Below are 15,804 nucleotides of genomic sequence, written 5' to 3'. Positions count from 1 at the left end.
ATGTATACAGGATCCATATGTGTTCTATGCATGCCTTAGCATGCATATTACCCTGTTAATCTTTGCTGTGTATTTGTCCTCATGGTTTGACTTTATCTTGTTTTCCATATTGCAATTATATATATGGGTGTGGTAATAAACGGTAATAAATGTTGTTTGAGTGTGTCAGTGATAGTCAGTTATACTTGTGATGCGCGTGCCCTGGCCCAGCAATCAAGGAGCCTCAATCCTCACCACTAACATCAGAGAGGGGGTCTCATATATCAGGAAAGGATAACAAATACCCACAGTAAAGTGCAATTTCCCTTAAGAGCACACAGAGATCACAGTCAGTCTGGGGCTGGTTGTTCCCTTGCTCCCCAGGTCTCCAATAAGACTCCCCACTGGCACAGCTATAGGGTCCAGATCTCAGCCTAGCTGGCAAGCTACAATCTCCAGCACCCTCTCTGTCCAACCAGTGCTTTGTGTCCCTGCCCAAGTAGCTGACATGCACACTCTTTGAGAAAAGAGTTTATACAACCACACTGACACTCCTGGGGAAGGCTGGCACAGTTTCTCCAGCTGTGCCCCTTTTACACAGACTATACAGTAGTACCACTTGCCACAACTCAGCTAATATTTATCAGCTACTTACAGGCCCTTAAAAGGGTGTCCAATTACTACTGTGCAATATTATTATCCAATTGGTAGATGTGACTTAATCAAGGCTTATTAGAGTGACTTGGTACAGTAATCACTATAAATATGCCATGTACTCTAGAGCTTAAATTATCTCTACACAAACCAGCCACAGTTAAAATGCGTTAAAATATTTAATAATAAATAATTAAAACTGCAAGACAATACGTTCTAGTACACAATCAGTGCTAGTCAAGAGTACAGAGATCACACAGAAATACTTACAATCATTCAGTAATACAGTTCTGACATAACAGAAAAACACTTAGTCTAATCTTTCTAGCTTCTAGCGATCCCTAAATAAAACACAAGTCTAAGATAACTTACATAAGAAAACAGGCAGAGTGCTGTGAGTTGGATGATCAAGACAAAAATGCTTAATGCCTTCTGATTCTCTCTGTTTAAATTGCTATTGCAGTTCTGATAAACATTACATCATTCTTTTTCACTTTCCTGGAGTTCCCAGGCTGCATATTAACTGCATTTACATTCTTAACATCTCACTTTTCTTATCTTGCAGCTGGTCAGGAATCAGAGCAAGAAAAATGCATTTGCATGTTTAAATCTAGCAATTTAACTCTTGGTTAAAACAATAGAATGAATGTCTTCATCTTGACTGACTGGAGCCGACTTTAGATCAAAGGGTCACAACATGCTTTTACTGGGTCAGTAGAGAGCACTGTTGCCACATTTTTGTAACAGCATTTTTTTCATTTAAGACAACAAGCCTGTGTCTTGCATTGATATTTACAAATGATAGAATTATCTGCACAATTCTATCTGGCTAGGCTGGCAGCCTTCACCCTTCACTACCAGTCTTCACAATACTCTTTCCTCCAATACCATAGAATTTCTGTACGGATTGCTGGATGTGTCCCTTGCCTTGGCTATAAACCCTTCATTGCATGTCTAACATGATGAGTGGGCAGATCAGACTTTACCTTAGCACAGTGTGCTATCTGCAGTGTAGCATCAATTCAGGCACACTATGTTGTTGATGCGTCATGCAAGTTATGTGTTTCTATCACATTAAAGTTCTAAATCCTTACCCACATATCGTTTTCTGTTTCTTCTCCACAACCATACATGAACAGCTGACTTTCTACACATGGTGCCACATAAACACAATCCAGTACACATATGCAGTGACTATTTTGACTGGTAGTGGGAGGTTGGCATAATGGTTAAGGTGTTTACCTTATAGACACAAGGTGCAGGGTTTGATTCTCACATGGGGTAATTGGCTAGGCTTAAAATGGCCCACAAAGGCAGTTAACCTAGTACGAACCTATGAACTTTTCCATTAATAGGGCAGCAGTCTTTGGAAAAGTACCAGTGAAAGATATCTGCCTCAAAAACAGTGCTGCTAAAGGGAGAGCATCAGCTTTCTCATGATCCAATAATGTACTTGCATTTTGTGTGCATGTGTGCGTGTGCATGTACATGCGTGTGTGTGAGTGCGCGTGTGTGCGTGTGTGTGTTACTTTCTACAGTAACATACCAGTCAACTGTTCCCTCACAAAGCTTTGGTACTTTTAGGTTGTGGCCCAGCACATGACTCAGTATGGGGAGGAAACCTTTCCTATCCCTCCCATAACTGAAACACAGCTCTCCTGACTCCTCCCTGATCCAATCTTGTTTTCATTCCCCCAAGAAGGCAAAACATGGTCTTTCTGCACTCAGCAGTATACTTCTAACTCTGAAATGTTTTCAGCTCCCTTAATAGAAATAGACTTGTATCTCTGATGGTATAAAAGACGTTTTGGTATTGCACACGCTCTAGGGACCTAAACCTTGTCACCACAATAAACAGATCATGCTGGAGGGATAGATTCCTGTCTCAGAGACTTCCCATACTCTGGAACAGACTACCTATCTATATCAAACAGAGCTCCTCATTAGCACTCTTCAAGAAAAATCTTGATGATTGGATGGGAAATGGGAAACTCACCCCGGGGATCACTTCTGTGGCTCTGCTCGACAGGGGCACAGGGAAATAATTTTCTTGGGTGGCAAAAGCCAGGGTACATTTTTTGGCTAGGCTTGTATGGGCCCTAGGACTGATAGCCTAGTACCTACTTATGAACCTACCTATGAACCTATGTGAATTGCTTGCAAACATTTATAAGTCATGAGGGTCACTTGTTTGCTTCTGGCCCCAAAGGGGACAGATTTTAAAAACTGATAGATCAATTATTTGCCAGAAAGTCAGACACTGATAACAATAAGCAGATCTGATCATTCTACTGTATGGACAATTGGGAAGTATGGTTCTGTGTCACTTAGTTTCAAAAAGTTGACGAGATTTACATCTAACCACATATAGTATTTACAGTTAATAAGTGTGGTGCTTTGTGGAAAGGTTTTCAGGCAGTGACTACTTTTCCATAGCCAATTTCACCTCTTTTAAAGTAGTCTTGTCACGTGTATAAGAGGACTCAGATTTTGTTTCAGGCATAGCTCTTAAGTAATCAGGGACAAAACCAGGAAAAAAATCTGGGACACTTTTAAAATATTAGTACTATTGACTTGAGACATTGACAGAAAAGGAGAATGTGGAGTAATACTTCCACAGCCTACACTGAATGTATTACTTTTGCAGGCTACATTTCCCAGCAACAGTTATGTTGCATGACGACTGCTGCCCCGTTAATGGAAAAGTACCTTTTGACCTTATGTGTTACACAGGGATTGACCACATGCAGGAGAAATACATAAAAAGTATGTTTACAGTAGCTGCTGTACCTGTCTTACATCCCTCATTCTCTAACATTTGTGTACTTCCATAAAGGTATCATCATAAACATTCTGTGGCTGTTACCATATGATATGTGTGTGCAGCAGCAACACAATTTAGATACTAACTAGGATGGGGTGCATGATGTCCTCCATGTACAAGTCACAGATGGATTACTGTGGCTGTTATACGTGGTGTTGATATGCAGTGAAAATGGGATACATATCACCTCTTCATTTGTGTATGTGCTTGTTCCTGACATGTCACTACTCTAAAGCCTGATCCAGATGTTGACATGTTGCCTGAGTTAGCATATATGGCCACGGCCACCATTGCCTATGCCTGAATATTTTGTCCCTTATGTGCTGCTGATTATTATTTGAAACTTGTGATAGCTCATCTTTAGACATCTGCAGTTACTGGGGTAGATCACACACACCTAGGGTTGTCAGGCCACTATGGTTTGATGTAATAATGTCATGTGACATAGGTGCATACCAAAAATCACTCAACAGTGTTTCATGTCTCACTTAGTGCTCATCAGATCTCCAGTGGATAACTGCTGTCACTTGTTAGTATAAATGTAGAGAAGATTAGAATGGTTGCTTCAAACTACAGTATGGAAGCAGACAGCACATTTGTCATATGCAGGTATACTTACCAAAAAGTATCACCTCAGGGATCTCAGTCTCTTACAATAATGACAAGTCATTCTCTTTTTCCATATAACTGTATCATATAAACAACTAGGATGTGTTGCTATCAAGTTACCAATATGGCTATCTGCTGAGCACAGTTCCTGACAACTAAGTGATGGCTACCAATTTATGTTAAAGTAATGTTATATGCCATCTCCAGAAGGGGTTGTGATTGATATGTAGGTGCAATCAGTGGCACCAAGGATGTGACAGAAGTTGGCTGTGAAATAGAATTGTTTCATGGCAGCCTGATGTTCCTTTGATGTTGGTGGGAAGCTGATGAACTCCTCCACTTTGCTGCACATGACTGCCAAGAACTGTCCTAGTATGTGAATAACTATGTGGCACTGGAATGTCCTAGAAGTCAGCAGAGTAAGGTCCAGGGATACCTTTGTTTCTATGGGACAGGATTAACCCACAGGCTGTTTGTGGTTATACGCGATGCTCACATCCCACACATACCCAGCACCAGCTCTATAAGTTGTGCCAATTATTTCTTCATCAGAGAACTGGCTTACCTGCCACCTAGACTGCTGTTGTGCTGGTTGTCTGTCTTTATAAAGATGATTTTGTAGATTGCCCTCTGACATACCTTGTAAACCCCCAGAATTCTGTAGGGGATTGTCAGATTAAGTCATTATTTATATTATTTCAGTGGAAATTACAACTAAATGTTGCAATAGTCAAGACATTTGTAAATGCTTGCTCAAGTAGGTGTGACCTCCACTGAATGCTTGCTGTGAAGATGAGAGGCATTGCCAGCTATGCCAGGAGCAGGACAGTGGATGGATAACATATGCCAGCATAGCTAGCTGGAGTTTTGTAAAAAAATATATGTCATTTGTACATCAAGCTGATTTGTAAAAATGTTTGTGTTGAAAAATGTACTCGTAAAGCTGCGTGTGTTAAAAATATACCAACAATGAGTCCTGCTAAACAGAAAAGAAATACACCTGTATGTCAGACTATATTGTAACTGTTGAAATGAATAATATTGTAATAGAGGAAACTGGAAGAGAAGAGGTTAATCTCAGTCCAGGTAGCTTTGAAAAATAATCTGAAATTAAATTATTTGGTTTATGCCATAAAGATTGTATCTTCAGTTCTGACTGCAGCCAGAGAAAAAAATGTCTGTGAAAACCAGGACTAGGAATCCTACTGCATTGTCCATAGGGGGGAACTAAATGCTACCCTGGAAGTGTGGAGGTTTTTGAAATGCTTTTATAGATTCCAGATGATATAACACATCTTAGCTAAGTTTTGAGTGTGTGTATGGTAACACATATGTGCAAGATTCTGGCTCAGTTTCTAGTAAAGGTGTAGTGTGGGAACTAAAAGTCAGGTGACTGGATGTATTTGATGTCATTCTGTAATCCAACAGAGAAAAAATGTCTGTGAAAACCAGGACTAGGAATCCTACTGCATTGTCCATAGGGGTGAACTAAATGCTACCCTGGAAGTGTGGAGGTTTTTGAAATGCTTTTATAGCTTCCAGATGATATAACACATCTTAGCTAAGTTTTGAGTGTGTGTATGGTAACACATATGTGCAAGATTCTGGCTCAGTTTCTAGTAAAGGGGTAGTGTGGGAACTAAAAGTCAGGTGACTGGATGTATTTGATGTCATTCTGTAATCCAACAGAGAAAAAATGTCTGTGAAAACCAGGACTAGGAATCCTACTGCATTGTCCATAGGGGTGAACTAAATGCTACCCTGGAAGTGTGGAGGTTTTTGAAATGCTTTTATAGCTTCCAGTTGATATAACACATCTTAGCAAAGTTTTGAGTGTGTGTATGGTAACACATATGTGCAAGATTCTGGCTCAGTTTCTAGTAAGGGGGTAGTGTGGGAACTAAAAGTCAGGTGACTGGATGTATTTGATGTCATTCTGTAATCCAACACTGAAATAATGTTTTAATACTAGAAGAGACAAAATTCTCAGAGCAGTCTATCTATGAAACCTGACAAGAAGGAAGACCAATCACCTACTTCATCTTGTTTTGTTCTAGTAAGTGAACTATGGGACAGTAATTCTTTAGATAAGTCAGGAAAATATAGTGAGATTAGTTAAATGTTGTTTTTCTGTATCTGTGTAAATCTTCCCATTGGTGTTATTTTTAATATTTCCTGTGATTGAAACATTGGTATCTACTGCAAACAGATATTTAGTGTTTTCATGTTCTTTTATTATTTATTATTAAATATATTTAAACTTTTCATTGTAGCTGGTCTTTTAGAGACTATTTTAACCTTTGAGAGTACTTATATTTATTTGGTGGCACTGTGGACACTCCTGAAAATCTTGCTTTATTGGTCAAACACTACAATTTGTATTAATATTAATTTTACTCAGTATAATTGGGTATGCTTTTAAGAGCCTTAGAGCAGCTAAATTTGGAGTGCTCTGGTGGTAGTATCTACCGTATAGTCTGGGCAGAGGGCGCATGGCTGGTAAATCTGTGCCAGCCTTTCCCAGGGGTGTGTGTGTGTGTGTGTGTGTGTGTGTGTGTGTGTGTGTGTGTGTGTGTGTGTGTGTGTGTGTGTGTGTGTGTGAAAATCAAATCTCAAAGAGTGTGTTTGTCAGCTACTTGGAGCAGGACACAGCACTGGTTTCATAGAGAGGGTGGTGGAGGACTTGGTTTGGAACACTCAGCTGAGGACTCAACTCTAAATCTGTAGTCAATGAGGAATCTTATTTGGGGACTGGTGAGAGAGGGGGAAACCTAGCTGCAGGATGGAAATGTGTTCCCTGTGTGATCTTAAGGGAAACTGTGCTTGGTGCAGATATCTGCATCTAGAAATACTGTATGTATCTAGTTTTGTTCCAAGTGAGTATCCCTCGCCAGTGTCCGTGGTGAGGATTGAGACTCCTTGATCACTGGACCAGAGGAGAGATGTCAAACTTGCCATAAAATATTAGCATACCAGTTTGTTGCATTTTATTGTCATCAGGTGAATGCTTGCTTTAAAATCAGCTACAAATTCAAAGAATCCAGATTTAGCAAAAATCATACTCATTAGCATATGCTCTTGACTTTCTGTTCTTTTTGAAATTGCATCTTTTTTCCATTCACTAAACTGTCCTTTTGGTGCACTGCACAGTATACAATTTTTATTCTGAATTGGCCCAAAGTAAGAATATTTTTTGACTGTCTCATTCTCATCTTCAAACATAAATAAATCAGGACTCTATTGTATTTTATATATCATTTCTTAGAACTTATATTTGATAGGTAGTATCAAGTATCCTTCCACTTTCCCAAGTCAGTAGTGTAAATGTCTTAAAATAGCAAATACCTTCATTGAACTCCTTGTCTGATAGCAATTTCTTGTTAGAAGATAGACAAGGTTGCATTCTAGAAGACTGGTAATTGAACCATGAGCATTGTGACATCATGTGACATCACAAATTCAATAACTAAAATTCTAAACCGAGAGAACAGCCATGTAAGTTGAAGGAGATTTTCAAATGATCACTGCTGCAGTAGCCATAGCTATATGGGTTATTTTCTGCCATGATTATAACAGCTGACCAGCTTGCCAAGCTTCAGGTCACCTTGCATGCACCCAAACTGTAAAGCAGCTTGAGATGAGCTGACTGAAAGACAAGTCTGCATACAAAGCCCTTCTGAGCTTTCCTGCCAACAGAGAGAGGGAGGTTGAGCCCTGAAAGGATAATGCTAACAACAACAAAAAATAAATGTCCACACCTGTCCTAAAAAACACACCAAAAAATGAGGCGGATGGAAGGAGATAGCAGCTACTGCAGGAGTGATCATTAGAATATCTACTGCTAAGTTCAACTTACACAAATATTCTATGTTCATCATAGTGATGATGCTGCAGTAGCCTTAGCTATATGTATAGATTACCATAGCTAACTACATTTGAACAGTGGAAGGAAGAGTCCAGGAGCCCCTGGAGAAGGATCCTAACCAAGCTTGTTTCTGGTCCTAGAGAATGAATCAAGCTTATAGTGATTTATAAAAGTGTGTACCAAGTATTAGCCTCTAGAATATTTCCAGAATCCAACCATTTCCAAAAAGTCATAGATACGACTAGGAAGCCTTTTACTTCTGTTAAAGCCAAGGATCTGGTAGAATGGGCCTTGACCCTGTCTGGAATAGATTTGTTATGCTGAATATAACAAAAATTTTAGACAACCATTTGGAAATAGTCTGTTTTGACACAGGTTTGTCCCTTGTTCTTACCTTCACAAGAAATGAACAATTGATCTGAAGATTTGAATGATTTAATTCTGTCAATATAGTACCTGAGCTGTCTGTGGACATCCAATGTATGAAGTATCTTTTCTACCTCATTTTTAGGTTCAGGAAATGGAAAATGACTCACCATAAGAGCTTGGCAACTCAGACACCCCTCTTGCTGATAAGAGCAATCCGTAAAACTGTTTTCTTTATTAAAAAACTCAAGTCAGTCAGATTAACTGGTTCAAGTGGAGCAAGTCTTAGCTTCACTAATGCTAAGTTAAGATCTTAAGGAGGAGATTTCTTGGAGGCCTCTTATGCAAAAACATTTCAAAAACATTTTGACATGAGACTACATTGAAAGAGGAGGCTCCAGGAGCAGACATGATGAAATGGCTGATAAATTAATTTTGACAGAGGAACATGAAAGGCCAATAGATAGTGACTCACACAAATATTGTAAAACCAGAGAACAACTAGCCCTGAATGTGTGCTGGTGATGTTGCTGGCAGCAACTAGAAAACCTTTTCCATTTGCTAATATATGATTTTATAGTAGTAGGCTTTCTTACCTCCATTAGTAACTGTTACATATCCTCAGTAAACAGGTTTTAAGTCACAGACAAAATTCAGGTCCCTAGACCTTGTATTTCTGGTACTCTTTGACTTACAAATATGTAGGGGATTTGTAAGTGTGTGGTTTGTGGATGACTTGTAAGCCAGGCATAGATCACCCCTCAGCAATCTATAGGAGACTGATTAGAGTAAAAGGGCTTTAAGGCACTCTACATAAGGCAGGTTTGTTATGCCTTGTATTCTTTTTGTAAGGAACCTTTGAGGTTGCTATAGTTGCCGCAAATGGCTGGTCAGGTACACACCAGAGAGAACATTGTACTCTATGAATGGTCTGATAAGGGCAAAGTACAGTGGCATAATGAACTCTTTGAACCTAGATGCCATGCCCTTACTTATAAGTTGCACAACCCAAATGGATTTCCTCACCAATGTGGCCATGCAGTAGTCGAGGGTAAGGCTACTGTCTACATGTATACCCAGGTCCCTGACCATTGGGTTGACCCTTATGGGTATATTATCAATATAATAATTAGCCACAATGATTGACTTCACAAAGGGTACAATTATGCATTTCTTAGCACTAAGTTTAACATCATGCCTTGGCACCATATGTTAGTCACAGATAGACTTGAAGAATCCTCGTTCTGCAGGGGAGTCGATGATAACCCCCAGCTTGCAGTCATCTACATAGTCAGCCATAAACCTTCAACATTTGCTTATGTTTCAGAGAAATATATGCTAAAAAGGAGTGGGGCCAGTACCAAGCCCTGGGGGACTTCACTAGTGACTGGACGTTTGGTGGAGAAGGCCTCATCTATTTTTGACCTCCTGGGTCCTATCAGTTAGCCAGTTAGCTATCCAGCAGGTGATAAAAGAGTTTCTACCCAAATTAGTGAGCTTGTCTATAATGCCTGAGTGGGGTTGTTGTGTCTTTCGGCTTTTCCCAGTTAGGGGTCGCCACAGCAGAACTCCGGTCCGCTAATGATTTGCAGTAGATTTTTACATGCCAAGTTACCGGCCCTGACGCACAACCTTCAATGAAGGTACCCCATTCACGCATGCCTCCACACAGAAGATGCTCTAGCTGAGAATCGAACAGGACAACTTCTTACTGTGAGGCGACAATGCTAACGCAGCACCACCACTGCAGTTATAATGCCTGAGTGGGGTATTGTATCAAAATCTTTGGCCAGGTTGAGGTAAGCCTTGTGCACAGTCCTATCTTCATCCAATGCTTTGGTGACCCCCTCAAAAAAGTTCCCTAGATTTAATAGGCATGGCCTTTCTCTAACAAAGCCAAACTGCAATGGGTCCAGCATTTGCAGGTTACCTATGTCCTCATTTATTATGTCTATGTTGATTCTTTCAATGGCCTTACATATGAGGCTGGTAAGAGTTATGGGTCTGTAGTTACCCAGATCAGTGGTTGGACCGCCTTTGTACAGGAAAATGACTTTAGCCATTTTTCCATTCCTTGGGCACAAAACCTGATTGAAGGCTCCAGTTGAAAAGTGATTCAAGTGGACCAGAGAGGTCATGTTTCATAGGTTCATAGGTTCATAGGTAGGTACTAGGCTATCTGCCCGAGGGCATTTATAAGCCTAGCCGGAATGTGTCAGCTTTCGCCGCCCCATTGATTAATTAACTGATCATCTGTCAAGCAGAGCCAATGAAGTGATCCCAGGGGTGTATTTTCTGTTACACATCCACTTGTCAAGGTTTCTCTTGAAGAGTGTTAGTGAGGTGGTCTGCCTAATGTAGTTTGAAATTTTGTTCCAAAGCATGGGGAGTCTCTGTGACAGGAATCTATCCCTCCATCATGTTCTATTTATTGTTGTGGTGAGGTTAAGCTCGCAGTGACTTGGATTTCTTTATGTGGAGAATGTCCATTAATTCTGAGTTGGACATGGCTTTGTAAGTCAGGCAGAGATCACCTCTGAGTAACAATATGCCAGTGAGTACAGCCAGAGTTTTTTCAGTCGGGCTGCATAAGACATATGTTTGAGGCCAATAATCCTCTTGTTGAGGTACTTTTGTCATCTCTCCAGCTGTTGGAAGTGTCTTGTGAGGTGCATCCCAAATGGGGCATTGTACTCTATAATGGGTCTGATGAGTGACGAGTAGAGGGGCACTATAACCTCTTTATTTCTAGTTGCGAACCCTTTAGTAATTAGATGGGCCACATAGAAGGATTTCCTAACTACTTTGGCAATATGATTGTCAAAGGAGAGATTACTATCTACCTGGGTACCCAGACCTCTTATTACCTCTTCTGTATTGAGGGGGCTGCCACCTATGTGGTAATTCGTGGGTGTTTTGTTTTTCCCAAACGGGATGACTATATATTTTTTGGCATTTAGCTTCAGGCCATGACTTTGACACCAGGTGTCCATCTCAGTAAGGCCCTTTTGGAGGATGTCTGTGTCAGTCAGAGAGTCAATTATGGCTCCCAGTTTTCAGTCATCGATGTACTTGGTTAGCCATAGTCCTCCTGGGTTTACCTGCACTTCTGCTATTGCCTGTACTTCATGCTATTTATTAAACATTTGAAGATGTTATTGGGGCCCATGGAAAGTGTATTGATGACCTGTTCCCTAATAAAGGCTGGGGGATTGTGTTATGTGGTATTTCCTTTGGACTATCAGAGGGAGTTGGTGGAGAAATTTGAGCTGTACCTGTCAGCCAAAAGGTTAACAATGGCCTCTGGTTCAGCGTGGATTATGCTATTTACAGTATGTCCTGTGCATTGTCATGCATTTCCTCTGAGGTTATGGATATAGCTGTAAAAATCTTTGTGGTTGTCCTTTTCCTGAGAAGCTATTTTTTTCTTCAAATGTAGCCTTCAAAGTATTACTTAAACTCTTAGCTGCCTGTTTAGGTTGGTCAGGGGGATTTTAGTATATATGGCTTTGTTCCTCCTAAGTTTAGCAAAGATTTTTTTTTCCTTTGTTGTATAACTGATTGATACTGTGATTCCGCCAGGGTGGCTTTTGAATTTGTTTTATTCTTAATACAACAGAGCACAGCTTACTCTATACAACTACCAATATGGCTGCACATAGATTTTGTAAATAGGTCAGTGTTTTCTATGGTGTTTGCAGGGTTTCAGGTTGCATGGAATTTAGCCAAGGTGTTGCTTAGTAGACTGAGGTTAGCCGTAGAATTGTTTCTAAAGGATTTTGGTTTCTTTGGATCCCCAGATTTAATTTTTATTTCAAATAATATTGCCTTATGGTCAGATCTGACAAGCAAAGATATTGCATTGGGTGAGGAACATTGACTGCCCCGTGTTCATGAGCACAAGGTCCAGGATGTTTGTACCCCTAGTAGGAGAATGGACTAACTGTTCCAGGATGTTGGTATTAACAAAGTTTATGAATCACTTGGCTTGTGGATTAGAAGTGGTGTATGATTCCCAGTTTATTGGAGGATAGTTGAGATCCCCCATGAATATTGTATTGGGTTGAATGTTGAAGAACTGTTGTACATTGAGATAGGTAGTATGGGTTTTCTGGGACATACAGGGGGTACCTATATGTTGTAAGGATATGGTACAATGCCCTTTTTATGGTGAGTTGCACATGTATGAGTTCCAGTGGGTCTTGCACTTTAACTAGCCTTGGTGGGAGATTGGTTTTAAGATAGACTGGCACTCCTCCTCCTTTAGTTCCCTACTGTGTAGTAACTGGTCTAAAGGTGTGAAAGGCATTATAACCTTACATTGCTGGGGTACTGTCAGCAACTTTAAACCATGTCTCCATTACTACACAGATGTCTACACTCTCCAGAGAGAGGAAGGCTTGCAGGGAGTGGAGTTTTATTGTTATGACTTCTAGCATTGAGCAGTACCACCTTCAGATATTCCTTCATAGGTTCAGTTAAGTTGGTAGTGTTATCAGTTTGGCATGTCTAAAAAGGCACTATAGGGGTGGAAATGGTCTTTGCCAATATCTGAAAGCATAGAAGGAATAAGTGCAGCCCATCCCTGCCAAAGTAGCGTGGTCTGTCAACCATGTCCTCCCAGGCCGCCCCCCTGGACTGACAACAGTAGCTAAGCCAATTATTAAAATTAAACATTTTCTGCTGGTAACATGGCATCAGCCTTATTGAAGGTAGTATGCTGCTCAGTGCTAGGCTTATACCCACCTGAGAGAAAAAATCAGTAACTCAATCATGTCTTGCTTCATATAGTCAAGGAAGGTACATCTCAGTTCATTAACACCCACATTGACTATGACAGAGTGATACTGGTATCTGTGGTTCAGTGACCTGATTGCCTGTGTGACTTGATGGGTCCTAGCCCCAGATAGGCAGCTAACTGTGACTCTTACTTTACTCAGTCTGGTGATGTGGACATTGGTGTGCCTCCCTATAGAATCACAAATGTCCAGGAATTTAGGGTTTGCCTTAAGGGCCTAGCAGTGAAGGCAATTAATGCAGTGTTACTATGTGTAGCTGTGGGTGGTATTTTACCAAAGTTTCAAGATTCAAAGATTCTAAGAAACTTTATTGTCATTTAGGAGCACAAGTGATACCTAAATGAAATTTTGAGTGTCAGCTCTTTTAATGGAGAAAACATACACAAAAAGACAGACATGGTAGGTATTAAAGAATAAGCAATAACTATAGTACAAAAGTAAATATCTAGGTAGCTGATGCACATGCTTGTAGACAATTTATTACACTGGACAACACTGACTACTAGATGACTAATACTTGAAAAGAAAAGTACACTATACACAGAGGTGAGATTGAGTGATATTGCACACAAGAAAGTGATTGAAATTGCATTTGGATGAGACTATATTAATTTTAGTATGCAATACATAAATAGAATTACTGTATGGAAAAAAAAGAATGAGAGTGTAACAATCTATTATAGTTTTGAAACATCCAGAGTTACATCTGCATTAATGAGTCTTATTGCAGTTGGATAAAAACTGTTCATGAATCTGGAGGCCCTGCAGCGGATACTCTGTAGCCTTCTACCAGAAGCAAGTTTAGTGAACCAACCATATGCTGGATGAGAAGTGTCACTCAATATTTTGCAGAACCTCTTTTTACATCTCATTTCAAAGAGCTCCTGTAAGGTAGAAAACTAGTGCCTACATCTTTTCTGTTGTTGTTATTAGTCTTTGCAGCTTCATCCTTTCATCCATTGTGCTGTTACCAAACCATACAGTGCAGTTGCTGGTGGTAATGCTCATGATGGCTCCTCTGTAGAAGGTATTTAGAGCATTCATAGAGAGCTTTGCTTTTCTCAACCTTCTTAGTAAATATAGTCACTGGTGGGCTTTTTTAATTAGCTGGCCTGTGTTTGCATTCCAAGAAAGATTCACTGATATATGTACCACCAGGAACTTTGTAGTTTGGACTCTCTCCGTTTCAAACCATTGATCTTGAGAGGCAGATGCATGGCAGAGCTCTTTCTGAAGTCAATAACAATTTCTTTTATTTTATTGATGTTCAGGTCCAAATTGTTATAGCACCATTAAATCACGGAGTTGACCTCATTCCTATGCCCACTCTAGTCATCAACACTTATGAGTCCCACCACTGAGGTGTCATCTGCGAATTTGATGATGTGGTTGTTACTATATTTCACAAAGCATTCATGGGTAAGGATTGTGAACAGTAGAGAATTCAGCACACAGCCCTTTATTTTTGCCAAAGTTGATTAGCTTTTCTATAAGTTGCATCAGAATCACTGTATTGAATGCCAAGCTGAAACCTATGAACAACAGCCTGGCATAGTTGTTCTCTTCAACATGCTCCAATGTGAGGTGAAGTGCCACCAAAATGGCATCAGCAGTTGATCTGTTTGCCTGGTAAGCAAACTGCAGTGGGTCAAAGGATTGGGGTAATACTGTAGTCAAATGTCTTTTAACCAGAATTTTGATGCATTTCAATAAATTTGATGTAAGGGCCACTGGCCTGTAATCATTTAGGCAGGTGAGGTTGGCTTTTTTGGGAAGAGCGATTATGTTGGTAACTTTGAAGCATGCTGGTACTTTTTCCTGGACAAGCAAGGTATTGAAGATGTCTGTCAGAACTATGGTGAGTTGGTATGCGTAGCCTTTCAGTACTTTCCCCAGAATGTTATCAGGGCCAGCAGCCTTCCTGTGGTTCACTTTTCTTAATTGGTTCCTTAAATCCACAGCACTGAAGTTGAGTACTGCCTCCTTTTGGTCATTGAGAAGCTTTACAGCCTCCAGGTTGTTTTTCTCATCAAACATGCCATAAAATGTGTTTAGAGTGTGTAGAAATTCAGTGCTTTTATCACACTTAGCTGACTTAGTCTTGTAGTCAGTTACCTGTTGCGTGCCATGCCACAGACTTCTTGAGTATTTCGCATCCTCGAAGCATCCTTGTATATTCTTTCCATACTCCCACTTGGCCTCCTTGATACCCTTTTTTAGATTAGCCCTTGCCATACTTAGACCCTTCTTATCCTTTGCCCTGAAAGCAGTGTTTCTTGTCCTCAGCAACTCGTACAACTTGCTGTTTAGCCATGTTCTTTGGTTGGCTCTTACTTTAATATTTTTGATGTTCATTACATCCTCCATACATTTAGATATATAAGTCATAGTTGTCTCAGTATATTCATCTATTTTCACCAGATTGTTCACTGTGACTGCCTTCCTGGAGATATCCAAGTTTGTAGTTTTAAAGCAGTCCCTGAGACATTCCATGGCTCCTTCATGCCAAACCCTAATTTGTTTCACAGTGGGCTTATCTTTTTTCAAGAGATGTTTGTAAGCTGGTATTAGTTTTATGGAGATGTGATCAGAGCCACCCAAGTTTGGTTGTTGTACAGCTCTGTACACTCCTTTTATGTTAGTGTAAGATTTGTCCAGAGTATTTGCTCCCCTTGTGGGAAAATCCATAATTTGGTAGTAATTGAGTA

This window comes from Protopterus annectens, chromosome 1.part1, assembly GCF_019279795.1.
Source record: "Protopterus annectens isolate FY-2018-M chromosome 1.part1, PAN1.0, whole genome shotgun sequence".
NCBI lineage: Eukaryota > Metazoa > Chordata > Ceratodontiformes > Protopteridae > Protopterus > Protopterus annectens.
The sequence above is the reverse complement of the archived record's forward strand: the minus strand, read 5'-3'. Positions refer to the sequence as shown.